Genomic DNA, 26,676 nt, shown 5'->3' with positions numbered 1-26,676 from the left:
AGTTTGGGGGTTTGAAGTGGAAGTAACAGCGAAGGGATTGGCTATTTTTGGAGTGGTGGTAGTGACCATGCCCACATCGGAAGTTCTGGCAGCTACAGCACTACTCAAGCCTGCATTTGAACTGCGGATAAATGCCCTCTTGGGCTGCTGTCTCTCGTGGTCAATCAGTCGCTGCTTCATGGCATCCTCAATCTGTACCCCAATCTCATGTAAATCAGTAAAGGCAGGAAGGGGTAAGACGATCATCTTTTGCATCTGTTTGGGTTGGAGGTTGCGCACAACCATCCGTATTAGATCCTTCTCGACCGGCCTGGTGGTCATCATAGAAGCTTTGGCCCTCCAACGGGTTACAAAGTCAGAGAAGCCCTCTTTCGGCTCCTGTCTGGTTGTCTAGAGATCACGAGTTGGGATCTCGATCTGTGTGTTGTATGAGTACTTGGCAATGAAGGCCTCGGCCATTTATTCCCAACTTCTCTTGATAGAATCTTCCAACTTCGCATACCAGATGGCCGCGATAGCCGACAGGGTCCGGCCGAAGAGGGAAAGCTTTTGCAGTCTGGAGAGGCCTATTGGCCTTAGGATATCTGAGAACAACCGCAGGTGTACCATGGGATCCCCAGAACCATCAAAGCAGCCTATATGCGGCATCTTGAACCGGTCCGGCAAAGTCACTGCCGAATCGATGTATCCATCCTCTATGTCCGGAATGGAATTAATGCCTTGAGCTCTTTTGAACAGCTTTTCTAGCCTGCTCACTTTCAGCGTTGTTGGGTCCATCTCAGATTCAAACGGTGTATCTGTTGAGAAGGCCGGTGTCTTTGAAATTTGTGGTAGAACTGGTGGCGAGACTGGCCCTGTTAGTGCGTTTGTATCTTCCTGTACGTTTGTAGTATCCCCGAGTGTTGGAACTCTAGGTGGGGGTGGGGTTGGATGCGAAGCAGATGCTCTGGCTTGTTGTGGTTACTACTGTTGCTGAAGTCTGGCAATCAGCTATGTCTGTTGGGCCACAACCTCTGCCTTATGCGCGGCAAACTATGTCTGGCGGGCAGCATCCCGTTGCATGGCTTGCATGGTCTCTTGGAGCTGACGTGTCATGTCGTCCATACTTGCCATAAGGTGCTGATCTGACTGAACAATAGGTATATATCTCTCTGCGGTAGAAACGGAAACCTCAGCCCGATTACTCACTGGTGGGGTGGATAAGGACCGCTGATCTGGTAACCGTTGTACTAATGAACTGTGCCTAACTGACCTCCGTCTAGTAACCGGGAAAAATGAAAAGAACATTGCTTCTCCGTCAATGAGATCCTCGGATCGATGAAGCCTTCGACCTCTGATCTAGAGTGCTTGGGGAATATCTGCCTGGTCGGAAGCAATGATGCCTAAACTACCTTGCAAAAAGACAAATAAAGAAAAATAAGGAAACAAACAACCAGAAAAAATGAACACGGCTTAAAATAAAGACAACACACAGTTGGTATTTGTAAGCTGAACACACTGTTCTCAACACTGATCACTGCCCCTGAATCACTGCCTCAAATCTGATACCCCAAATACTGATGTCCTCAGACTGATACCGAGACTTGCAAACTGATACATGCATTCCCTGTAGAGACACACTCTAAAAGCACATAGCAAGCAATTAGGAGCCAAAACACCCCTATGGAGGGGTAGGGTTTCCCTGTCCTAATTTCGTCAGGAACTAGGGTTTCACTACGCACCCAGTGGTTTCAAACAACCTATAATCGGGTAAGCAACCTGTCCTAGTTTGGAATGGTCACTATAGTTTCTGATATGCAACTAGGTCAAATGGTCAAAAAGGGTGCCTCAATAAAAACTGAAGTTTGTGCTCCCATCGTGGCAGAGCCCGTAACCGGTCAGCCTTATGGCACGCTTTTCCAAGCAAGCCTCCGGCAAACCGTTCAGGAATAGCAGACAACAAACACGGTGTCCTAGGCGCACCAATGCAAATGCAATGCAAAGAAACACATAAGTGTAAACAAAATAACGTATCATGAGTTCGAGTCAAGTTCTCTAAATCCCCAGCGGAGTCACCAGAAACTGTAGACTGCATGAACTCGCTCCACGCGCGAGGGCACGAATTGTAGTTCTTAGCTACTACAGTTCGGACTCCTGTCACGGTTCTAAATCTAATCTCACAAAGTGCAATGTAAGATTGATAAGTCACCAAAGAGTCCAAATCCGACAATTGGTTTTGAAAAATCAATTTTGAATCAAAAAGCGCCAAACATGGACTGCTTTGCCAGATTTCAGAGTCGCTACCTAAATATTTTGTTTTGTGGAAATTTAGGAAACCCTGACTCGTGCCTTAGGCGACGTGTCTGTCATCACTAAAGTTGCCTCAGCTTTGGAACTTGGGTACAAGAGGGGAAGGTCCTAAAATAAGCACCCCCGCTCGCCCGATCAAAGATCGGCCTCTACTAACATGATATGTTGTTTTTTCAAACACGTGTTCTTATTCCGGTTTATTAGCTAACTTGCTATGTGATGCGCACAACATACAAGTATAGACTCAATCGCAAGAATTGGAACAAAACGATTCAATGTTTGTTTTTCGAAAATAGTTTGAAGTTGCTACTCTCAAGTAGGCTAAAATGCGGATTTCCCACCAAACAAGGCGGGCTTAAAACATGATGATTTGCCACTTCAAGTGGGCTTAAAACTAACATTTCGATGAATTGTTCCAATTCAAGCAATAAAGCCTTCATCCATAGGCATTCAGACAGTTATATCACTTAAGCAGATAGCCTCATGGCAAGCATGCTGTCATAGTAGTCACTTACACGTATGCAAGGATGCTAAAGCATAAACACTCACAGTGTACTCCAAGCCAAAACAGAAGCTATGTTAGTAATCAATGCGTGATCCTAGCTATGTCAACAATGCCTAATGCAACACATGCAAAATGCAACTAAGATAGGTTCGGCTATTTTAAGATGTCATGTGAATGCAACTAGATAACATGTATTCAAATTGGTATTGAAATACAATGTAGTTTGAATGATACGCCGAGCCCGGTGCATGCAAGACAAACGAATGATGCACGCATGCAAGCATAAGTATGCTAATTGAAACTTGCCCTAAAACTAACCATCAAAAGCTGGTAAATAAAAGGGAAAAAAACGTAGGGTTGGAAGACATTCACACACACACACACACGCACACTTATTACAACATTTTCCCTCTCGACGGAGGGTCCAATTGAATTTAGCTAAGCTACCTCTAAGCTAAGCTAGCTAACTAATCTAATAATCTAATTAGATTAATTATTACACAACACAAATTGAATGACTAGCTACGACTAGGCTAATTATTACAAAACCTTAACTAATTAACAAATGAATTAATTAAATTAATATTCATGCTAAGCATTAAAGTATGTGAACTAGGCTACCTCAACTCTGCCTTGAAGAAATTGAAGATGCACGCTCGGTTCCCGTCTCGGAAAGCTCTCCAAATGCTCTTTAGAGGCTCTGCTTGCAGGGTGTCTTCCAGTGCTTGCTGCTGAAACTTACCAAAACAATGTTGGGGAGTGCACCAGTGGCCTGCCGGCCATAGATGGTTTCTGCCGACCCCCCTGCCAGCCAAAGATGCACACTGCCAACCACAGATGAAGAGGTGCCGGCCAATAATGAGAGGGTGCCAGCCACTGGTGTGCTGTGACACCAAGCTGCAACAGGGCACAAAACAGAGGAAATGGACGGTCTCCCAAGGGTATGTATGTACTATGCCCCTCCATATCACCTCAAAACATCAAGGGGGAGGCATAATTGGATCGAAGACCATCAATCAAGCATCGCAATGTGTGATGGCCAAAGATCCAATTTGTACAAACTCAATAAATGCATGACAAACAAGACACTAAGGCCATTTCCTTATCATGGGAAATCAAAGACAATGGAGACCAAGGGAGATTGGCTCACGTCATCACTTCAAGTATGGAGTGGCCTAATCCGCCTTATGCAAACAATCATGCTAATCTTGACATGTGTAAGATGGTATGCATGAGACTCTATCATGCAAGCAATGCATGCATGGCATTGTTGAAAGGCCAAGGCATCAAAACTAGTGAAGTGCAATAGATAGGAGGCATGGAAAACAATGCTCAATGGACTAAACCAGCCCCAAACAGACCTTTTGCATACCAAAACAGTGGCCTAAACATGTTCGAATTGAAGCTCGAAGGACTAGACAAACATGCACACATATTAGCCCAAGATTAAGGCAAGGGACATAACTCTCCAAAAGTGTTGAAAGAGCAAAACATGGACTGCAATGGCATATGTTGCAGCACTGAAATGTCATGCTAAATGACTTAAAATCATGCAAACAACCCAAGTAATGCATGTTGAAAGGCTTAAGCATCAAAGCTAGGGAAGTGTATTACACTAGAGGCATGGAAGACAATGCTCAAATGGCTAAACCAACCCCAAACAGACCTTATGCATGCCAAAACAGTGGCCAAAATGAACTGAGATGATGGCTTGAAAGGCAAGAAAATGATGCTCAAGCAATGGCTCACAAACAAAGCATAAAGATACAACTCTCAAGAGCACTAAAACAGTGAAAAACATAGAAGTGTGACAATATTATATGCTCCGAAATAACATGCCGAATGATGCCAAAACATGCAAATACCTCAAACCAAGCATGCAAGATACCTCAAAACTCAAAGCTATTCAAGGCTATTGCACTACAAGCATGCATAACAAGCATAATACGACCAAGAAGGCACAAAACAGAGCTAAAGCTTGTTAAAACATTAGTGAAAATTTGCTGGAGTGGAGCCAAAACATGCTAGAATAATGGGCCAAAACACTAAGTATGCTAGGCTTGTGAGCAAGGTTTACACTACAAATGTAAGAAGCATGCAAGAGGTGACTCTACCAACCAAAATTGGAGTTACAACATACCAAAATAACACCAAAAACATACTGAGATAGAACCAAAATAGGCTAGCATAATGAATCAAAGCATTGAGCACACAAGGCTAAATGGAAAGATTACACTACAAGTGTAAAAGCATGCATGAGGTGACCCAACTAGGCCAAAACAGTGTTATGCCATGCTAAAATAAGGCCAAAAACAAGCTGAGAATAAGCTCACACAAGTTAGAAAAACATGCTCAATCCTTAGGCCAACAAGGCAAGCAACCAAGACAAGAGGAGAGGGGACCACACCCTCTCATTTTCAACATCAAAACCTCATTTTTACCACTAAAAATCCATTGGATTTTAGTGGCTAAAAGGCCAAACAAAGATGATTTCAAAGGCCTTAAGAAATGGTACAAAGCTAAAGCAAATAAGGCACACAAGAGGGTAGAACACTCTCAACACCAAAGAGGCCTCAAACAATCATTTTTAACACTTAAAATCAGAGCTTTTTGTAGTTAACAACAAAGCCTAAAACAATATGCAAAGGTGGCTAATATAGTATACAAACAAAGGCTTAAAACGAGAATATACTCACCCTTGAAGCACAACAGCAAGAAAACAACTTCTGAGCCCAAAAACCAACCTTTTGAACTCCAAACAATAACCTCAAGGACCTCAGCTCCAAGGTAGTGGTGTTTTGACTAGGTGTTCCTTTGCAAAAGTGAAGAGAAAACACACTTTGGGACACTATCAAGCACAATATATAGAGAGAGTGAGAATTCCAGAGAGAAAGAGCTGTTTTGCCTCTAAAACTACTGAACCTCAAGAAAGGGGAGGGTGCCTCCCCTTATATAGAGCAATGCAATGTAAAGCTTCTTTAAGAAGCTTGAAATACCCTCCATCCCTCCATACATGGGAGGATGGGTTAGTGAAAACCAGCTGGCTCAAAAGATCTAGCACAAAATCTGTTGAAACAAGATGTTATGCCGGTCATCAATGGTGGCCAACAGTGCCTCATTGATGGCCGGCATGCCTTATCAATGGCCGACAGGGATAAATGCATGGCCGGCAATGCCAAAAAGTGGCCGGCAGTGCACCACAAGAAGCATGTTGAAAGGACCAACACATGGTCCAAAAATGAGGCATAAAGGATACAAGGTTCGGAAAACTCAAACCTGTGACGTTCCGCCACGAAATTCGAGTACTCGATGAGCAATCGAACTTGTCAGTGGATGTACCTACAAGCATATCCAAGTCTTGAGGACGGTAAAAAATAGGGTGTCTACAACGTCCCATTTTTCTTGTGTTCGGATTAACGTCCAATCCGAACACATGTAATGCAACACAAAGATGCTTATCTTGCCTCTTTTACTTTCTTCATTTTTTTTGCACATTTTACATTACCGATTAGTCCTTTAATTGATTAAGTCCAAAAGGTGAATGTCCTCTAATGGAAAGAGGGCTTAAACCACAAGCACCTTGAGCATGAACGAGGCCTTATGCTATTGGTAATGAACTCCCGAAGGAATTAAACCATTAGGCATGAGGGTCTCAATTCCATACTCAAGCCAACAAGAGGCTCAAAGCCACTTTCAAGACAAAGTAAAGAGTGAAGAATAGAGGGAGGTTGCAGATATTTCAGTGCTGAAATGGGATGCAAAATGACATTAAATCATGCAAGCAACTCATGCAAGTGATGTTTAAGAACCTAACTCATTAAGCTAGTGAAGACCATTACAGTATAGCCATGCAATACAAGCCTCAACTGACCAACCCAGCTGTAGACAAAGTTAAAATATGCCAAAACAGTGGCTAAAACTTGTTGAGACTGAGGTACAAAATGCTAGAAAAGTATGCTCACATGTCAGCTTCCTAATAAGACTCAAGACACAACTCTCAAAAGCAATGAAAGAGTGAAATAAATGAGCATGTGACAGAGCTATATACACAGAAATTACATGTGAAAAGACACTTCAACATGCTATCATCTCAAGCAAAACATGTTTAGAGGCCTAAAATGCCAAGCTAGTGAAGCCATTTGCACTACAACTATACAAAACAAGGCCCACATGACCAAAGCAACCCAAAATAGATCTAAACCATTCCAAATCAGAGCCTAAAACATGCTTGAATTAAGCTAAGTTAATCCACAAAAACATGCTATCATGTGGTGCTAACTAGGCACGAAAGTGAGGCACAAGGAGGGGAGGCTAACCCCTCCATTTTTGGACTTCAAAACATACTTTTTACCGCTGAAATGACTCTAAATTTTAGTGGTTTAAAGGCCCCAAAAGTTTGGTTTTAACATGCTAGAATATGGTGCAAAGGTTCACACAAACAAGCAACAAGAAGGGTGGACAACCCCTTAGCACAAAATGGCTTCAAACCAACATGTTCAGGCCTAAAAATTAGAAATTTTTGTAGTTGAAAACTAGGCCCAAAACAGTATGAAGAGATGGCAAAACAAGTATGTACAAAGAGCTTAAATGAGGTAAGTCTTATACATTTGAAGCACAGCACAGAACAGACACTCTCTCAAGCTCAAACAACCATCCAACAGCCCATAATAGGTTCCCAGAGGCCTCAGCTCCAAGGTGGTCCAATTTCGTTAAGGGCTAGTGTGCAAACGTGTAGAGAATTCTAACTATCAAGCATAAAACAAGAGGAGAGAGAGAGAATTCTAGAGAGAGAGGGAGAAATTTTGCTCAAAAATTATCTAACCTCCTTAAATGGGGGAGAGACCCCTCTATATATAGAAATTCAAGCTAAAGGATTGTATTCATCCCTCCATACACGTGTATGCAGATGGCATTCAGTAAACAACAGCTGACAAAGAAATATCTGCAAGAAGGAGAAAAATGGCTGTCGGCCACTTTAGGTGTCGACAAGAGAAAAAAGTGGCTGATAAAGCCAAAAAGTGACCGACAAGGCCCCTCCTTCTTCCAGGCAAGAGGCACCAAGGTTTGGTCCAAAAACAAGCACGAAACAAAAAGGGTTTCGAGGCTCAAAGACAAGGCGTTCCACCGAGAACTTCGGGCGCTCAAAACGAGCACGAACAAGCACAATCATCGAGTGCACAAACGATGACGTCTAAGTCTTAAGGTCGGTCAAAAATCGGGTGTCTACACCTGGTTCAGAAGGCAGTCTTTTCAACATCCTCAGCCTTAACCTTCAATTGATGATATCCCGATCTCAAGCCAATCTTTGAAAATATCTGTGCCCTCTGCAACTGGTGAAACAGGTCATCAATACACGGAAAAGGTTATTTATTTTTCACTGTTACCTTGTTGAGCTCTCGGTAATCAATGCACAATCGGAGAGTGCCATCTTTCTTTTTAACAAAAAGTACCGGTGCGCCCCATGGGGATGTACTTGGTTTGATAAACCCTTTATCCAGCAATTCCTGCAACTAAATTTTCAATTCTTTCATTTCAGTGGTAGACATACGGTAGGGAGTTTTAGAAATTGGTCGAGTTCCCAGTACTACATCAATTGTGAATTCAATTTCTCTATCAACAAGTTGGCCAGGTAATTCATCCGGAAACACATCAAGAAAATCTGTCACCACTGGTATACTGTCTAAAGTAATGTCTACCGTTGGTTCAGCTATTACACTACACAAATACCCTTGACAACCCTTATTTATTAGTTTTCAAGCTTTCATGGCAGATATGAGGTATGGTGGTGAGACTACCCCTTTTCCCTCAAAATAAAATTCATCTTGCCCGGGAGGTCAGAATATTACTCGTTTCTAGGCACAATCAATAGTTGCATAGTATTTAGTTAGCCAATCCATACCCAAAATAACATCAGAATGTCCTATGTCTAAAGGTATTAAATCAGCGTACAAAGTAGTATTCCCGAGAAATAATTCACATGCAATAAATACAATTGAACATAGCGTGGATCCCCCCATAGGTGATGCCACACAAAGTATATAATTCAATGTTTCCATAAGTCTATTCAAAGTTTTAGCAAAGACCATAGAAATAAATGAGCGTGTAGACACAGAATCAATTAAAGCATAAGCAGGTTTACCACAAATGGAGATTGTACCTGACACCACAGCCTCAGTATTTTGAGTATCCCCAGGAATCAGTGCAAAAACCCTTCCTTGCCTCTGTTCGTTCCTTATGGTAGGTGGTGTTGTGGCTGGTTTCACCATGGGTGCAGATCCAATTGAGCTTGTGGCACCTCGGCTACCACTCGGTCGTGATTATGTGCAATCTCTTGCCATATGTCCTATCCTCCTACATTGGTAACAAGCCCCCATAGTGTGATAGCAAACACCCCGATGCTTCTTTCCACAAACAGTGCAAGTCGGTGCTGAGTTGTCACTTTGGGTTGACCTCGAATCACCAGAACCCCCAGACTTCAACTTCTTGCTCATTGACGTAGTTCCCTTATTAAAATTTATGTTTCCTACCTTTCCATTCAAAGTTTTGCTTACGGTTGGCCACAGTTCTTTCTGCTATTAGTGCCTTGTCAAGTACATCCACATATGTCGGTAATTTGAGCACATTGATTTTATCCAAAATTGGATCATGCAACCCTCCTTCAAACTGTTTGGCCTTTTTATAATCTATGTCTACCGTGTGGGGAGCAAAGTGAGCCAATTCTGTAAACTGAGCCTCATATTCAACAATTGATTTATTTCCCTTCTTGAGTTCCATGAATTCAGCCGCCTTTCTATCCCGCACACATTGGGGAAAATATTTCTCGTAGAAGATTTCTAGAAAATGAGCCCAAGTAACATCCTTATTATCATCTCGCACTAACATCCAGCAATGTCTGGCATCATCTTCTAGGGTAAATGCTGCTAGTTATACTTTCTGAGCTTCGGTACATGGGAATACTTCAAACAACTTTTCAATCCCCAAAACCCAAGCCTCGACCTTCAATGGTTCAATTCTGCCATCAAACATTGGTGGCTTCATCTTTTTAAACTCTCTAGTCAAAGCAATAGTACAGGTCTCTGGCTGACACCCCAGAACTGGAGGTGGCGTAGGCATTGGTGGTGGGGGTGGTGGTTGTTGTTGTTGTTCCTGCTATTGTTGTTGTCTTGTGACCTCAGCCATATCGTTCATCATTCGTTCCAATCTATCTAGTCTTGAGGAGGATGCCTCCTCTAGCTCATCACCCCTTGTCCTTACCATTTTCTATGTAACATTTGTATTATAATAAGCACAACAAATAAAATATGTTCACATGTACAAATTCAGAACATGTAATCATACAATTTATCCCACTCTAATATGTAATTACACAAGAATGCAATCCTGAAGTCTCTTCTAGACTCTCTATAGCTCAATAGACGAGTGAGTGAGATAAAACTCGTGCCCTAATACCACTCTGTCAAGACCCATACTCGCCCCTATAGGTTTAGCATCATGACCGGCCAATAATCCTAGATTACCTATGGCTTCTATACAAATAAACTTTTAATGTAAAGTACGAGGCTTAGTGGAAGTCTAAAGTGTCATAGAATTCATCCATTAAGCCGTGTATACATGAGGAGAGCGAATATGTTAAGCAAGGTTTTGTTTCAAAGTTACATCCAACATAAGTACAAGTTCACGTCCTACAAAATACAACCCCAACTATGTACAAATGCAAAACCATTAAACCAGACAAAAGGGGTTTGACAAGCATGGCTACACCCAAGCCTGATTACTTCACTTGGAAGCTCCACAAAAGGCTGACCCAGGTAAACTTGAGGCTATCTAACTCTGATGGTCAGTTTGCCCACCTACAATTACATATATAAATAAATAGTGAGCTAGAGCCCAATGAGTAATAATAGAATAAAGAGGTTAAATGAATGAAGTTCGACAACATTACAATGTCAATCTTCACATCAATACCCATTTCAAACTAACATGTCGTACATTCGATAGAGTAACAATGTTGTTATAACAATAGGACCTCAAAGGTCAATCAATGTATCATAGACGACGCGACCATTAAGGTTTAACAGTAAAGATTTCTATATTCCAATTATCCAGTGGGCCACGGTATTGTTTCCCCCGGGCGAGGGTCAATGAGCCGTGGTATTAATCTCCCCCAGGCGAGGGTCAATGGGCCATGGTATTAATCTTCCCCAGGCAAGGGTCAATAATCATTGAGTCATGAATACATTTCCAAAGGGAACTTTATTCACTTATAAGAAACCAGAGTTTCAATGAACCATTCGATGAACAATAACAGTTTTGGTAAATCATCATAACCTTTCAATAAACCAATCATATATCAATTTCTGTAATGGTAACACTTTCAAAAATTAATATAATTTGAACATATCTTTATAAAGTTATTACTCACAATGGCTTGTGGTGACACTAAGCCTAGAACGTCCACCTAAACAAACACATAACAACGTACAAATAAAACTCCATTTCATTTTAATTCAATCTTCTTTATGCGTTTTTAACTTATTGTATGGTTATAGGAGTCCAATTGGCGCCTAAGAATACTTGGAGTGGCTTGAGGATGCAAAAATACACTTAAAAGAGTTGGCAAAATTTTGCTGAAAAAAGGGTCTCCGCTCGAGCGTAACTTCCTACGCTCGAGCGGGGATTCAAAAACAAACGTGGTTGCTCGAGCGTAACTTCTGTCGCTTGCGCGATTTGTAAAAGTGTTGGTCACATGAAATTCCCGCTCGATGGTCGCTTGAGCAAAAGACTGAGAAAAAGGGTCCTCGACCGAGCGACACATTGGTCGCTCGAGCGACTTGTAAAATTTCAGAAACTTCTGGGACCTCGATTTTCACGCTCGAGCGTGGTTTCCCTCGCTCAAGCGGACAACACGAATTCTAGAATTTCTAGAACAGCTGTTTGAAGTATTCATGGCTTTAAACCTTGTGTTTTTGGCATAAAAACATGGAGAGTCACTATATCACATAAAAATACTTCCAATTGAAACCATTTATTCAACATCATGGCAAATTCTCAACCATTAATTTCAATTTCAAGTTATGAAATAAGGTTTAATTCAAATTGAATGTATATCTCCTCAAAACATATTCAAAACATAATTAGGTGACATGAGAGGCATGAAAATATGAAGGATTCTCCAAAATGAGGTATAATTGTGCCATGCATGTATGAATTCCATGAATTCCAACTCAAAATATGCATGCATGGAAGCAATTCAACTCTATTCTTCAATTTTAATGATATTCACAGCTTCTTTCCGTCAATAACATGCCAATGAGTACAAAAATGAGAGGAATCCAACTACTATATGCCATATCTACATGAATTAGTGATGAATGCCATACCTAGTGTTGAATTCAAGTGTATTATGGCTCCAATCTTTGAATCTTCCACTAAATCTCTACAAATCTCCTCTTCCTCTCTCCAAATGTTGAACTCTCCTCTCCTCTCTCTCAATTCTCATCTAAGTGTGTATATAAAACGAACTCATAAGCTATTTGAAGCTATTTATATGTTGTGATTAAATTAGCTTAATCAAATGTGGTTAAGATTAATTAATTAGGCTTAATTCTAACTAATTCAATCATTTTATTCTAATTATTTTGATCCAAATCAAATATCAATTAAAGTTGCCATAAAATTCTAAATATTCTAACTAGCCTATTGGGCTAGACAATTTCAATTTCTGAAGCCGTTTAGGCTTCCAATTTCCGACTCTAAGTTGTCAATTTAAACAGATATTCCATATATCAATAGATAATTATAGAATTAAACATGTAGTCACACAATTACGCACATAATCATGCAATTAAACTCATTTAAATTATATAATGTACTAGTTTGGAGGTCAGGGTCGTCACAGGCCGAGCAATGGTTGAAGTATGCCAAAAAAATTGTTGAGCACACTTGAGAGGCAATCATGCACTCCTTCTAGGAGAAGTTCATCCCTCCTACTGCTACAGAACGGTTGAGGAAACCGTTTGAAAAGCTATTGCAGCTTGACACACCTATGGCCGAGTATGAAGCCACATTTACTTGTTTATCCCATTTTGCACTCGATCTAATAGCAACTGAAGAGCGCCAATGCTTAGAATTTGAGAAAAGGTTGAGATTAAAATCTTTAATAAAAGTAGTGGGTAACTTGGTAAGAGATTATGACCGAATTGTGGAAGCCGAAACTCATGTAAAGATTATGGTGAAGGCTAAAGAAACCAGGCAAAAGTCAAAGAGGTTGGGGTACTAAGAGTCTAGGGGTGATTCGAGGTCTTTGAAAAAATCTAGGAGCTCATCATTCTATCAATCATCACCACAACAAGTTAAGTCTTCTAGTTCAATGACGATTGGTGGTTCGGGGAACATGGGTCAAACCCGTGGTGCTTGTTATAGATGTGGCCAATTGGGTCACAAGGTTTCAGAGTGTGGTCAGAGAGTTAGGGCTCAAACACAGTTGCCTCACTCCTATAGTGAATACCAAATTAGGGACGAAGTACCATCTTGTTACCAGTGCGGCCAACCGGGGCACTTGAAAAAGTTTTGCCCACAGAAAGCAAGGACTAGTATTGCATCGGGATCTTGCCAGTCAAGGGACTTCTAGACAGGCCAGGGGTAGAGACAGTCTTATCAGCCAGCTCAATAGGGTCAAGCATCTAGAGCAGTAGACGGGGCCACATTTACATAATCTGTACAGCAAGCCTATGCTTCGAAAGACAACCTAGGAGAGCAGAGGCCATAGGGAAGTATGTATGCCATCACTGCATCAGAGTAGTCTTCAGGACCATATCTTGTGAGAGCTACATATCTTATTTTCAATACTTAGGCCAGTGTGTTGATAGATACTGGGGTATCTCATTTATTTATAGCATTTGCATTTACGTCCATGTTGGGGTTAGAAAGTGAGCAACTAGAGTCTCTGCTTGTGGTAGAGTCACTCATTGGGGATAAGACTGTCTTGAATTGGGGATATTGCGGGTGTGTAGTTGAGGTTGTTGACTGTCGACTTCCATTTAACTAAGTGTTGTTAAATATGTTTGGATTGATGTCATCCTCGGCATAGATTGGTTTTCCTCCTATTGTGCAATCATAGACTGCTACTGTATGAGAGTTACTGTGTGTACATCAAGTGGTGATTGGTTTTCTTTCTTGGGGAATAGAACTGACAGATTGTTGCCGCCATTGTATGACCCACGTAGTCGAGGAGAACTAAGCTCTCTCCTGGTAACCTTTTTAGATGATGGGAGTGGTAAGGTTCAAGATGTGTTTCGTAGATTGGTTTGCGAGTACTCAAATGCCTTCCCAGAGGATCTCACCAAATTACCGCCTCACCAAGAGGTTGAGTTTTCCATAGACTTAGTGTCAGGCATGACATCTATCTCCATGTCACCGTATAGATTTGCACTAGCAAAGTTGGTTGTCTTGAAGAAACAATTACAAAAGTTGCTATATAAGGGCTTCATACTGTAGGCCGCCCGAACTCGCGCCCCCTCTTTTAGAGAGGGTGCGAATTTGGGGTTCTAGCTACTACAGTTCGGACACCTGTCACGATTGTGAATCTAATCTCATAAAGTGCAATGTAAGACTGATAAATCACTAAAGAGTCCAAATCCGGCAAATCGTTTTGGGAAATCGATTTTAATCAAGAAGTGGCAAACATGGACTGCTTTGCCAGATTTGAGAGTCGCTACCTAAATATTTTGTTTGGGGAAATTTAGGAAACCCTGACTCATGCCTAAGGTCACGTGTCCATCATCACCAAAGTTGCCTCGGCTCGAGAACTTGGGTACGAGGGGGGAAGGTCATGAAATGAGCACCCCCGCTAACCCGATCGAAGGATCAGCCTCTACTAAGCATGATATGTTGTTTTGAAAACACATGTGTTCTTATTCCGGTTTATTAATCTAAAATTACTATGTGATGCCCACAGCATACAAGTATAGACTGAATCACGCGGATTGGAACAAAACAACTCATGTTCATTTTTGAAAGTGGTTTGAAAGTGATACTCGCAAGTAGGCTAAAACGCGGATTTGCCACCCACAAGTGGGCTTAGAAAAACATGATTTTGCCACTTCAAGTGGGCTTAAAACTCACAATCATCGAGTTGTTCCAATTCAGGCAATCAAGCCTTCACCCACAGGCATTCAAGCAGTTATAGCAATTAAGCAAATAGCCTCATGACAAGCATGCTATCATGGCAATAGGCAATCCCACTCATGTAATATGCTAAAGCGTAAACACTCACAGTGTTCTCCGAGCCAAAAAAAAAAAGCTAGTTAGAAATTAATGCATGATCCTGGCTATGTTAAGATGCCTAATGCAACAGATGCAAAAAAATGCAGCTAAGTCGGCTCGACTATCTAAAATGGCATATGAATGCAACACTTGATAACATGTATTCGAATAGGTATTCAAATACGATGCAGTTTGAATGATGCGCCGAGCCCGGTGTATGCAATACGGATAAATGATGCACGCATGCAAAGCATAAGTATGCTAATTGAAACATGCCCTAAAACTAACCATCAACAGCTGGTAAATAAAAGGGAGAAAGACGTGGGGTTGGAAGACATGCATCACACACACACACGCTTATTACAACATTTGCCCTCTCGACGGAGGGTCCGAATAAACAGGCTAAGCTAGGCTAAGCTACTTATTACAAACCAAAATGAATCGAATAACCAGCTAATCTATGCTAATTAAATATTACAACAAAGATTAAACTAATTAGGTACAAAACACGTAATTAACTACAACTAGCTAATAAAGCAATAAAATGGCCTCGCGGGCGAGGGAGGCATGCATGCTCGGTCACGTCCTCCCGGAAATCCACCACCTTGCCTCTAAATGCCTCTGTTTGCACACATCTGTACTTTTGAAAATTATGCCAACTTCCAAAATGTTTTTGACCCACCTTAGGAACACGCTGAGGGATGGTTGGCCAAGAAGGATGGCCATCGGCCAGTACTGGTGGCCAGTCGGCAGCCTTGGTGGCCGGTCGGCTGGTTTTGATAGCTGGTCGGCCACTGCTTCCTGCAATTTCTCCTTTTGCTGCAACAAAGCACAAACAGAGGCATAGCAGTGTATTTGCAAGGAAATGTGTGTGCAACTACACTCCTTATCATGTCTCAAGCTCAAAGAAATGTAGTGCTCATCTCTCGAGCCACCAATCACGCATCTCAATGCATGATGGCCAAAGAGTCAAGCTGCACAATGTTGATGAATGCACAAGTAACACACAAGACTCGAGAGGCCTCCACCCTATCATGCACAATCAAGGGGGATGGAGAGTAAGAAATGAGGCACGTTTCATCACTTCAAGTATGAAACGTCCCTCATTTCTCGAATTTGGATTAACGTCCATACCAAACACATGCAATGCATCACACATGCAAATAACATGCTATCTATCAATGCTAGAGTGGCACTCATGAGGTTCCATCATATAAGCAATGCATGCATGGCATGTTTGGAGGCTAAAGCATCAAAGCAAGGAAAGAACATCATACAAGAGGCATGCAATACAATGCTCAATGGACTTAAACCAACTACAAACAGACCTCATGCATGCACAAACAATGGCCAAAATGTGCTAAAACTTAAACACAAGAAACAAGAAAAACATGCTCAACTCATGGCTCACAAGCAAGGAACAAAGCTCAACCCTCAAACGCATTGAAAGAGTGATAAACATGAGAGTATAACAAGGCTATATGCTCTGAAATTATGTGTTAAATGATGCCATATCACTCAAACAACACAAGTATAGCATGCAAAAGGCCCTAAAGCACAAGGCTAGTAAAGAGCAATACACAAGGAGCATGCAATACTAAGATTAAACAACTAAACCAGCTCTGGACAGAGCTCAACCATGCCAAAACAAAGACCAAAACATGCTAAAAAGGAAGCCCAAAAGCTTATACAAGCATGCATACACATTGGCTCACAAACAAGGCATGAGACACAACTCTCAAACACATTGAAAGAGTGGAAAATGTGAGAGTGTGGCAATGAAATATGCGCTGAAATCATGTCAGAAATGAGGCTATACCATGCAAACATCACATTCCAAGCATGCCAGGGACCTCAAACACAAAGCTAGTGAAGTCAACTATGTCATAGCTATACAAAGCAAGCCATATATGACCAAGACCACTTAAAATAGACCTTAAGCATGTTAAATCAGTGGCAAAAATGTGCTGGAGCAAAGCTAACACATGCTAGAATGATGAACTAAAGCATGAAGCATGTTAGGCCAACAAGCATGATTGCACTACAAGTACCAAAAGCAAGCAACCAATGACCAAATCAACCCAAAACAGAGTTATGGCAGGTTCAAAAAGTTGCAAAAACATGCCTGGACTCAGCTTAAAAGAAGTAGAAAAGCATGCTCAAGTACAAGGCCAACAAGGCATGGAAGCAAGACAAGAGGAGAGGGGACCACCCCCTCTCATTTTGGACCTCAAAAATGCCTTTCCACCACTAAAATTCCTCTGAGTTTCAATGGTAGAAAGGCCATGCAAAGGCTAAAACAAGAGCCTCAAAGGATGGCTCAAAAGCCTAACAAATATGGCAAACAAGGGGGTGAAACACCCTCAACTCCCACAGGGCCTGAAACAGCCATCTTTAACACTTAAAAATAGAACTTTTTGTAGTTGAAAGCAAGGCCTAAAATAGTATGCAAAGGGGGCCAAACACTTGATCAAAATAAAGCTTAAAGAGGGAAAACACTCACCCTTGAAGCACAACTTTAAGACAGCAAGTTCTCTGAGTTAAAACCAGATTTATGAGTCCAAACAACACCCTAAAGTACCTCAGCAACAAGGTAATGGTGTTTCACTAGGTGCTTTAGTGCAAAAATGGGAAGAAAACTCACTTGAAGGCACAAACTAGTACAAATATAGAGAGAGAGGGATATGTTTTGCCCTAATAAAAAATATGAACCTCTGAAAGGGGAGAGGAGCCTCCCCTCTTATAGAAATCCAAGTCTCAGGCTTGTTGGACAAGCTAGAAGCTTAGTGCAATCCTTCCATACACGTGTATGGAGGATGCATTCTGTGCTCACCAGCTAGCACAACTAGCAACAAAATATCTGCAAAAGCAAAGAAAAGGGCCTCGGCCAAAAAATATGGTCGACCAGCCATTAAAGGGGCCGACCGGCCATCAGTGAAGCCGACCGGCCACCACTGATGGCCGATGCAAAGAGGGCACGACCGATGGGCACGCGGCCTGGCCGATGGGTTGTAAGGCTGGCAAGCAGGCCATCTCCTTCCCTCACAAACAAAGCCACAAGCTCTTGGTCCACAACCAAGCACAAAACAGACAAGTTGAGAGGCTCCAAGGCAAGGCATACAGCCGAGACCTTCAGGAACTCAAAATGAATACGAGCATGGATGATCATCGAGTGTTCAAACGATGACGTCCAAGTCTTGAGAACGGTCAAAAATGGGGTGTCTACACATACGCCAAAGCACCTCACCGTGGGGAGCTCCAACCCTGTTTGTTAAAAAGAATGATGGTTCGTTGAGATTGTGTATAGATTATCGCAAACTAAATCGAGTTACGATTAAGAATAAGTATCACTTACCTAGAATAGATGATCTTTTTTACTATCTCAAAGGTTCACATTGCTTCTCAAAGATAGATTTGAGGTCAGGTTACCATCAACTATGAGTCAAGGATGAGGATATTCCTAAGATGGCCTTTCATACTAGATATGGCCATTGTGAGTTTCTAGTGATGCCTTTTGGGTTGACCAATGCACCTGCTACATTCATGGTCTTGATGAACCAAATCTTCAGAGATTTTTTTGAACAATTTGTAATTGCCTTTATAGACAACATTCTCATTTACTCATCTTCCAAGGAGGAGCACGAGGGGCACCTTTGCATTGTCCTACAACTCCTTAGAGAACATCGTTTGTATGTGAAGTATGAAAAGTGTGAGTTTTGGCTATCAGAAGTGAAGTTTGTGGGCCACGTTCCGGGGATGGGGTTACAATGGATTATTCAAAAATTGAAGTTGTACAGAATTGTGATCAACCTAAGAATGCCTTTGAAATTCGTACTTCGTGGGTCTAGTTGGTTACTACCGCTGCTTTATGAGGAATTTCTCTTCTATAGCATTACCTTTGACTAGATTGACTCATAAGGGAATGAAATTCATTTGGAGTGAAGCTTATGACAAATCTTTTCAGGAACTAAAGCTTAGGTTGACTTCCGTTTCTATTCTCATTATACTGGAACGTGGCTTAGGGTATACGGTATGTTACGATGCTTCTAAAGAAGAGTTGGGGTGTGTTTTGATGCAAGAGGGCAAGGTAGTTGCATATTGTTCTCGACAACTAAAAACTCATGAGAGAAATTACACGACCCATGACCTAGAGCTTGCTGCTGTCATTTTTGCCTTGAAACTTTACATACATTATTTATATGGAGAAAAAATTGAAGTATTTGTAGACACCCCATTTTTGACCGTCCTCAAGGCTTGGACGTCATCGTTTGAACACGCGATGATTATCCATACTTGTGTTTGTTTTGAGTTTCGAAAAGTCTTGGCTGTGTGCCTTGCCTTAGAATCTCTTAACTTCTCTGTTTTGTGCTTGGTTGCACTAAGAGCTTGTGGATGTGTTCCTGAGGGAAGGGGGGGATCCTGTCGACCAAGTCTCCTGCCCATCGGCCGCCTTGTTTTTCAATTGGCCAAATGTGATGGCCGGCCAGCCAATTTGATTGCCGGTCGACCACTTTGATGGCCGGACGGCCAAATGTGGTTTTCAACAGATATTTCTGTAGACAGCTGGCACCTGTCATTCTAGGCCATACCCCAGCCCATGCCTAGACGTGGGTGTTCTGAGGAGCTGCAGATTGATACACATCTATATCAATCAAGCTCTCTCACAAGAGAGAAAGCAAGAGGAACAAGAGGGAAAAAGAGATATAGAACTTGGAGCAAAAAAATCTCTCTCTCTCTCTCTCTCTCTCTCTACATTTTCTACCTCTCTCTCTAAGGTTTAGGGCTTGTTTGTACTCAAAAGTGCATTTTCTTTGCACTTTTGCCTACAAACACCTAGTTCTCTACTCCCTTTATTGAGCTGAGGTCCTTGAAGGTGATTTTTGGGGTGATTTGAAGCCTTTTCTTGGTCCAAAAGTTGCTGATTTGCTGCTGTGCTTCAAGGGTGAGCTTTTACCTCTTTTAAGCCTTGTTTTCATAGCTTGTTTTGCCATATTTGCAACTATTTTTGAGCTTAACAGATAACATAGAAAAGTCTTTTTTTTGAGTGCTCTAAATAGTTTGTTAAGGGTGTTTTAAGCTTTGGGGTTGTTTGACCCATCTTAAGGCTTGTTTGGCCTTTGTTTTGTGCCATTTCGGTTGAGCTCCAGGACCATTGTGTTTGGGCCTCCTCACTACTGAAATCTTGAGGGATTTCAGTGATGAGGATGATGCCTTGAGGTCCTAGGAAGGAGAGGGCCATCCCCTTTCCTTGTTGTCCTTGAAAAGGGCCATTTTTAGCCTCTTGAGGGAGCATATAGTTTGAGTGTGTACTGACCATGCCTTGACTGATTTTCATACTTATTATGTCATAATATAGCATTGTTGTATGTTGGTTTTGGTACACCATGCTTGCTTAGCATACATGCCTTGTAATGCCTTGTTTTAGCCCTAACATGTCCTATGCTTTGAGCCCTTATTCAAGCATGTTTAGGCTTAGCTCTATGAAGCTTTTATGTTTGTCTTGCCATGCTTAAGGTCTGTCCTTGGCTGTTTTGGTCGACCAAGACATGCATTGCATAGTCCCTTTGCATCTTGGATTGTTAGCCCCAAGTGTGCGAGTGTGTACTGTGCGTTACTTGCATCATTTTCAGTGGTTTGGAACCACTTACCATGCTATTTCAGTTCTCATAACATGCTTGCATGCATGGCTTTGATGCCTCTTTGATGCCTTAAAAGCTTGTGTTGTATGCGCCATGTTTAGCCTCTTTTGCATGCTTGCATGTTTAAGCCACTTAGATGCCATCTAGGTGTTCCCTTTGCATGGTCTAGGCCTACCTTGAACCTGTTTTAAGCCCTCTTGGCCTTGTGAGGCTTGGTTGGCTTAGCCATGGTTTAAGTCTCCTTGACTAGCCTCAAGTACTTGGACCAATTGTACGCTATGTTTGTCTTGGTTAAGTTGGTTTGGCACCATCATTAGCATGGTTTTCGGAGCTTACATTGCATGCCCTTAGTCCATGTTTAGTCTCTTCCAAGCGTGCTTGAGAGTTGCCTTTTGGTGTTTAAATGTTGGCCCATTAACATGTGCATGTGTGTGTGTGTGTTGGTCCTCATGTTTGAGCACTTCGGCCACTGATTTTGGCATGCTTGTGCGCCATCCTAAATTAGTTTCAGTCCATCCCCTTTGCTTGATTGTGTGCTCACCCTGTATGTTTGCTTGCATACTTGCATATTCGCATTGCATTGCCATGTTGTATGCTAGTTCACATGCTTAGGATTGCATTGCACGAGTATGCATGCTTGACCTCTTGAACTGAGTATGATAGAGGTTGAGTTCAATTTGTTTGACTATGTGCATTGCATTCCATATCAAGATGCACACTTGATTCTTTGGGCCATCATGCATGGAAATGCTCGATTGGTGGTCTGAGAATCGAAGACCATGTCCCTTTGAGTCAGACACATGATAAGGGGTGTAATTGGTGCATACATTGCCATGCCAAGTTATGTCCTCAGCTGCTGTCAAAACAGATTCAGCAGGAAGATTTGGCCGGCCGGCAGTGTTTAGTGCCGACCGGCAAATAATGTTTGGCCGAGAGTTCAATCGATGGTCGATGACCACTTCAAAATGGCCGGTGATAATCCCACTCAGCTGGTGGTGTTCTACAACACTCAGGGAAGCAACCTTGGGAGTTGTGCAATTTTCAGAGAAGCAAAACAGTCAAAGCAGAGGCAAACTTGTGCATGGCGTTGGATTTTCGAGCAAACCCGAGCACGCGCGCATTGGATCCTCTTCCGAGGCCTTTGATGCTTTCTTAGCTTAGTTATTTATTTCCTTAATTAATTAGGTGGTATGTAATAATTAATTAGCTTGTAGGTTAATTAATTTGTATTATTCTTTTGGTCCCTCCGAGCGAGGGTGAATTTGTAATAAGTGTGGGTGCGTGTGTGCTTGTCTTCCAACCCCGACTTCTTTCTCCCTTTTACTTACCTGCTTTGATTGTTAGTACTAGGACATGTTTACTTTAGCATACCTTATGCTATGCATGCGTGCATCATTCATTAGTCTTACATGCACCAGGTTCGGCGCATCATACTAACTGCATAAGTATTTCAAATCTAACTTGAATACATGCTACTTGTGCATTTTAACATGTCATTTATAGACTAGCCGAGCCTACTCTAGTGACATTCCGTATGCGTTGCATTAGCCACTTAACATGAGTTAGGATCATGCATTGATTACTAACTAGCTTTTGTTTTGGCTCGGAGTACATTGTAAGTATTTTTATGCTTTAGCATACCGCATGCGTGTGAGTGTTGCCATAATAGCATGATTACCATGAGGCTAGCTGCTTATGTGATATAACTGCTTGAATGCCTGTGGATGAAGGTTGGATTGTTTGAGTTGGGATAACTCATTGAAATCCATATTTTAGCCTACTTGTGAGTAGCAAATTCCAAAGCGTTTTCCAAACAAACGGATATGCAATGTTTTGTTCCAATTTAGGCGATTTGGTCTATACTTGTTTGCTGCGCGCATAACATAGTAATTCTAGGCTAATAAATGGAATAAGAACACATACCGTTTTCAAAACTGGATATCATGGTTAGTAGAGGCCGATCTTCGGATCGGGCAAGAGGGGGTGCTCATAGCTGACCTTCCCCAATCGTACCCAAGCTCCCGAGCCGAGGCAACTTTGGTGATGACGGACACGTGGCCTTTGGCACCGAGTCAGGGTTTCCTAAATTCTCCAAAATAAAATATTTAGGTGGCGACTCTGTATCTGGCAAAGCAGTCCATGTTTGGCACTTCTTTTTAAAAATCTGTTTTCTCAAAACGATTTGCCGGATTTGGACTCTTTGGTTCAGGTTTAGAACCGTGACAATTTGAGAGTCCGAATTGTAGTGAGTCCAAAACGAACAGAACGGGGGGACTCGTCCTCCCGGGGCGTTCGGGGACGTCTACAGTTTCTGGCAACTCTGCTGGGGATTTAGAGAGCTTGACTCGAACTCGTGATATCCTGTTTTGATTTCATTTATGTGTCTCTTTGCATTGCATGTGCATTGGTACGCCTAGGACACCGTGTTTGCCATCTGCCATTCCTGAATGGTTTGCCAGAGGCTTGACTTTGTCAAAGCATGCCATAAGGCTGACCGGTTGTGGGCTCTGACAGTATGGGAACACAAACCCCGGTTTTACCGGGGCACCCTTTTCGACCATTCGACCTAGTGCATATCAAAATCCAAAGTGACTATTCCAAACTAGGATAGGTTGCTTACCCGATGTTAGGTTGTTTGACAACTACTGCGTGCATAGTGAAACCCTAGCTCCTGACAAAAATAGGACAGGGAAACCCTACCCCAACTTAGGGGTGTTTTGGCTCTCTTTTACTTGCTACGTGTTTTTAGAGTGTATCTATGCAGGGAACACACATATCAGTTCGCAAGTCTAAGTGTCAAGCCTGCGGGCATCAGTGTTTTTGGGAATCAGTCATCTACGGGTATCAGATTCAGACTTTGGGGCAACGATTTGGAAACAGTGATCAGTGATTAAGGAACAGTACATTCAGCTTGTTGGCAATTTGTTGTGATACCCAACTGTGTGTTGTGTTTATTTTACGTTATTACGCTGTCCAATTGTCTGTTTATTTATACGCTCTATTTATCTTTTTACTAGGTAGTCGAGTGTAACAGGTCCGCGAGGGGGGACGCCGCTACGGTTCGGACTCGATTTTGTGTTACGGTTCTTAATCTGAACCAAAGAGTCCAAATCTGGCAAATCGTTTTTGAGAAACAGATTTTAAAAAAAAGTAGTGCCAAACATGGACTGCTTTGCCAGATACATAGTCGCCACCTAAATATTTTTTATGGGAGAATTTAGGAAACCCTGACTCGGTGCCGAAGGCCACATGTCCGTCATCACTGGAGTTGTCTCGGCTCGGGAGCTTGGGTACGATCGGGGAAGGTCAGCTATGAGCACCCCCTTTCGCCCGGTCCGAAGACCGGCCTCTACTAACCGTGATATCCGTTTTTGAAAACTTTATGTGTTCTTAAACCAATTGTTAGCCTAGAATTACTATGTTATGCGCGCAGCAAACAAGGATAGACCAAATCGCCCAAATTGGAACAAAACATTTCATGTTTGTTTTGAAAATGGTTTGCTACTCGCAAGTAGGCTAAAATGCGGATTTTGCCACCCTTAAGTGGGTTTTTGGAAAGGATGATTTTGCCACTATCTAGTGGGCTTAAAAACTCACAGCTTTAATTTATTCCAATTTAGGTAATTCAACCTCCATCCACAGGCATTCAAGCAGTTATATCATATAAGCAGCTAGCCTCATGGTAATCATGCTATCATGGTAACATTCACACGCATGCGATATGCTAAAGCATAAAAGCTTACCTAGTACTCCGTGCCAAAACAGTAAACTAGTTAGCAAAATGTGCGTGTCCTAGTTCATGTTAATTTGCCTAATGCAACACATACAAGATGCAATTTAGATAGGCTCGGTTAAACCTAAACATGGCATGTGAAAATGCACAATTATCACATATTCGGTTTAGAATTTGAAGTACAAATGCAGTTAGCGTGATGTACCGAGCCTAATGTATGCAATACAAATGCATGGATGCACGCATGCATAGCATAAGGTATGCTAAATTAAACGTGCCCTAATACTAACCATCAAAGCGGGTAAGTAAAATGGAAGAAAGACGTGAGGTTGGAAGACATACACACACTCACGCACACTTATTACATCATTGCCCTCACTCGGAGGGTCCAAATAAATATTACAATCCCGAATAATAAACAAATAAAAATTTTTACAGAATTTCCTAATTAATTAAAAGAAAGGATGCAAAAGAAAGAAGAGGGTGGCCACAGCCTCTGCCTCGGGATGCGCAGATGATGCATGCTCGGAACTCGGCTTGCCCGAAAAACCCGTACCGTACCCTTGCCACTTCTGTTTGTACTGCCCTGTCTCTCTGAAAATTTCCCAAGTCCTGGAGCAGGTTCCTTACACACTGCAGAGCACCACCGGCCAGGCAGAATTCCTACCGGCACTTCACAATTTCCACCGGCATTTATTGGATTCATCGGCACTCCGGAGATTGCCGGTCGGCACTAAATTCTGCCGATCGGCAGAAACTTCCTGCAGAAGACAATTTGACAGCAAACAGAGAACAAAAAGTGCATGGCATGGGGTTTTCAGGTACATGTGAGCATGGCTATGCTTCCTATCATGTTTTGAACTCAAGGAAGCATGTCCTTCGATCTCCGAACCATCAATGGTGCATGGTGGCTCAAAGAATCGAATTTGCCATTTGATATAAAGATGCATGCAACCACAAAATGAGAACCGAAGCCTTATCAAGTTGGAATCAAAGGCCCCGAAGTATGAATGTTCCTTAATTCCCACACTTGGTTTGACACCCCAAACCAAGTAAATGCAATGCATGTCATGGAAACATGGCTCGAAATGCAACATGATACCAAGATGTAAAGCACAACAAGCATTATGCAACCAACATGACAAATGTATAATGCCAAGCATACATGGTGCAAATATGATGCAAATATGGACCAATTTGGGAATGGGATTAACATGCTACGAGGCCTAATGGAACAACCATGCAACAAACATGAAGCAAGCATGCAATGGGGGCCTTGAACCATAAAGGGACAGACCTTAGTCCACCCCAAAACAGCACCAAAAAATGCTCAAAATGGTGGGCAACATCTCATGTTAACAAGCAAACTTATGGTCCCAAGGTTAAGGCACAAAAAGGAGACAACTTACCCCCACCAACATGACCTCTCATGGCATGATTAAAACAAATAAAAACAGAGTTTTACAGACCAAGATAGGACTCCAAACCCTCCTAAAATGGCAGCTAAGGTGACTCCCAAAAGACAAATACACCAAGGCTCATTCCTAGGCATAAGAGGGTAGACATAAAAGAGGTCAAGCATGCACACACACAAACATGATTCTTGGACTAAAATGTGGTCCTAAATGATGTTAAATCATGAGGGTGATCACAACCATGCATGCTAGAGGTCAAAATGCTCAAAGCTTTCAAGCCAAAATACATCGCACTTATAACAACACATGCCAAGCATGGCCAAATGGATAACCAACAGATTTTAAGCATGGAAAAACAATACCAAAAGCTTCATGGAACTAAGCCAACACACACAAGAATCATGGCCTAATCATGAGATACACTTCTAAGCAAAATGGAGCAATGCAAAGCAAGTACTACAAGCATACAAGGAGGCACAAATCCGGCCAAAAACAGAGGTTACATATGACCTAAAACACCTAAAAAATTTCTGAGATGAGGCCAAGAGTGATCAAGCACACATGCTACCCTTTTGAGCCCAAAAAGCAAGGAAACAAAACAATGAAGGGAGAGGGGTGTCCCTCCCCTATGCAAGACTTCAAACCAATTTTTTTAACACTGAAAATCAACTAGTTTTTAGTGGTTAAAGGACCAAAAAACTGAAGTGAACAAAGCCTTACCAAAGAGGCACCAAAATGGACCAAACAAGGCCTAGAAGGGTGAGTTTGCACTCAAACCACAAAATGACCTTAATGAAAGTTCTAAAGCATGAAAATATAAGCCTTTTTCGT

The sequence above is a fragment of the Camellia sinensis genome, chromosome 3, assembly GCF_055761805.1.
Source record: "Camellia sinensis isolate YWXY chromosome 3, ASM5576180v1, whole genome shotgun sequence".
Taxonomy (NCBI): Eukaryota; Viridiplantae; Streptophyta; class Magnoliopsida; order Ericales; family Theaceae; genus Camellia; species Camellia sinensis.
The sequence above is the reverse complement of the archived record's forward strand: the minus strand, read 5'-3'. Positions refer to the sequence as shown.